This window comes from Schistocerca serialis, chromosome 7 (assembly GCF_023864345.2).
Source record: "Schistocerca serialis cubense isolate TAMUIC-IGC-003099 chromosome 7, iqSchSeri2.2, whole genome shotgun sequence".
Classification (NCBI taxonomy): domain Eukaryota; kingdom Metazoa; phylum Arthropoda; class Insecta; order Orthoptera; family Acrididae; genus Schistocerca; species Schistocerca serialis.
This window is the reverse complement of record NC_064644.1, coordinates 288871575-288874475: the sequence shown is the minus strand read 5'-3', so window position 1 is coordinate 288874475 and position 2901 is coordinate 288871575. Positions and strand designations below refer to the sequence as shown.

At 41.8% G+C, this 2901-nt stretch overlaps 1 pseudogene; it reads right to left on the bottom strand.

Annotated features, from left to right (window-relative positions):
* Positions 1–605: 605 nt before the first annotated feature.
* LOC126413444 (5S ribosomal RNA) lies at positions 606–723 on the bottom strand (annotated as a pseudogene).
* Positions 724–2901: the final 2178 nt, after the last annotated feature.

The window sequence follows — 2901 nt, the reverse complement described above, 5'->3', positions numbered from 1 at the left end:
CGTATGGTGGCTTGCGGAGTATATATGTAGTTGTAGACGTACATTTTCTGATGTGATATCACCCCTGCTTGCACCAGGAGTGCTACATTTGTCACAGCACCTGGTCAATGTTTATCTTCGGAAATATGTTAACGTATTGCGCAAGACTAGAATGTGAGCGATTTTTGAGGAGCAGTTGACGTAATGACACTATGACCGAGTGGTGAAGGGCACTGAATAGGTAGTCTTTGGCACAGATTCCATTCATTCTGCTAAACATTTTTTCATTTATTTTTATTCCTCACAATGTTAAACGATCAATTACGAAATTGAAATGCATTGAAAGAGTTCAGTATGTACACATAAAATTAATATCTTCAATTTAGTAACGCTTATTACCATTGTAAACTAACCTAAACTCCTCCCGAACAGGCCTTGAACGCCCAACGGTACCGACCGGCTGCCGTATTATCCTCAGCCCACAGGTGTCCCTGGATCGGGATATGGAGGGGCATATGTTCTGCACACCGCTCTCCCGGCCTTATGTCAGTTTCCGAGACCGGAGCCGCTACATCTCAATCACGTAGCTCCTCAGTTTGCCTCACAAGGGCTGAGTGCACCCCGCTTGCCAACAGCACTCGGCGGACCGGATGGTCACCCATCCAAGTGCTAGCCCAGCCCGACAGCGCTTAACGTCGGTGATCTGACGGGAACCGGTGTTACCACTGCGGCAAGGCCGTTGGCATTCAAACGACCCTATGCCATCAAATTGTCGCACGTTGGCAACATTTTGCGCGAGTCGCCACTGAGGTATCCAACAATTTGCCTCCGTTGGATCTTCTTTGTTGAAGCAATAAAAAAAGTTTTCCCTAAATTCATCATATATCTCACCTGTTCGTTCTTTTTCACGCACCCATACGCTAAGAAGAAAATGTTCATCAATTATGAATCTGTTGGTATCCGCCATTGTAACACAAATATTTATAACAGTATCATCTCGGTAGCAAAATAGGACACGATCACACGCCGTTGCATTCGCCAGAACCACAAGCAAAAACCTATCACATGCTGTGCTTTCATGGAGTGACAAGTGCATTGCTGTAATTTTAAATCTGCCAGAAGACAGGCATATTACTGGCAGGGAACATTATCTTCAACCTAGAATACATTTCCAAGTGCATGTAACAGAGAAACGATATGCTAAGTTACTTGAATACTTTCCGATCGTTGCTTCTGGGCCACCTTGTACATCTACATCTACATCTTCATCTACCTTCACACACTGTAAACCTCTCCGAAGGCTTGGCAGGGGGTAATTCCCACTGTGTATGAAGCTTATGAAGAATGACTCCTTAAATGCATGTTTTTTACACTGTAAGTAGTCTAATCGTACCTTAGCAGACCACAAACAAGTGTTTGCAGCATATTCTCAGAGTCTTCACTTAGCGCTGACAGTTTTTAAGTAGGATCTCGTGCGAGTGTCAGGTACCTTCAAGCATTTGCCAGTTCAGGTCTTTCAGTCTCTATGTGAGGCTCTCCCATGAATCAAACAAACCGGTAATCATTCGTATTTTCCCTTTTTGTACATGTTCAATATAAAAAAAAGGTTCAAATGGCTCTAAACACTATGGGACTTAACATCTGAGGTCATCAGTCCCCTATACTTAGAAACTACTTAAATCTAACTAACCTAAGGACATCACACACATCCATGCCCGAGGAAGGATTCGAACCTGCGACCGTCTCAGGCGCGCGGTTCCGGGCTGAGGGGCTTAGAACCGCTCGGCCACAGCGGCCGGCTTTCAAATTACCTTTTTGGAACTATTTCGTATGAGTTCCGCACACTTGAGCAGTATTGTAGAAGGGATCACACAAGCATATACAACCTATAAAGACTTACTAGCTCTTACCCGTGGCATCTAAGACAGGCTACCTGAATAGCCCAGTCACTTGGACTGATAGAAGAAAATCTTTCAAACAAAAGCTACTTAGCTTGAAGGGGGGACATAGTATGGCGTCCATACTTTTTTCGTAGGTGGAAGAATAGAGAAGATATCATAGTCAACTTTGTTATTTTAAATGGATTGGTGTGGTATATTGTTTACCTTTTAATAACACCTTTGAAGATCTCTTATGTCTTCGCGAAAGGTTGGATTTTCGTTGTTATGTTGTTGTTTGAATTTATCCCCTAGTGCGAGTCCAGAGGCGTTAGGTCTGAAACTCGTGCAGGCCATTTGTGTTGCCAGACCGACCAGGTCAACAACCTTCACATCTGTTGTTCAGAACAGCTGTAATTCTCTAAGCAGAACGTGCAACACGTCCATCGTGTAGTGGGTATCGCATGACTTGTCGTACGTCCAGTGGGATGTCTTCCAGTAAGAGTGGCAATACCTCTGCTAAGAATTCAAAAGCCGTTGCTCTATTTAACCCTCGAATACCCAAGCTATTTCATCACGGTAGACACCTGAGGTGAATCTACGAGACTCAAAGGTATTTTTTCTTCATAAAGTATAACGTTATTTTTTCACTAACACAATAATAAAATGTGAATAAATACTGTTTCAATAGTGTTTTATTAATATCAATATAAATTTTTAATGTAGTTAAATATGAAAAAATCTGTATTTATTTTACTAAATGTCGCTGAATGACGAACCCTGAAAAAAAGGTTCTTATATTTATTATATATTTTTCTATTAGACTGATAGACTTTATTCCTGAAAAGTTGTTTCTGTGTCTTGTTTTCACAGAGAGCAATTATTGTATTTCACTACAGAGGTTGAATGCCCACCATATACGTTTTTTCTGCGGTTACTGCAAACAATTTTCTGCATTCTTCCTTTGTTAGGGTCGTACACGTAACTACGCTTGTTCTTTAATGGAGTTTTTCCTTTTCCTACTGCAATGGAGTCTTGGGGCTCA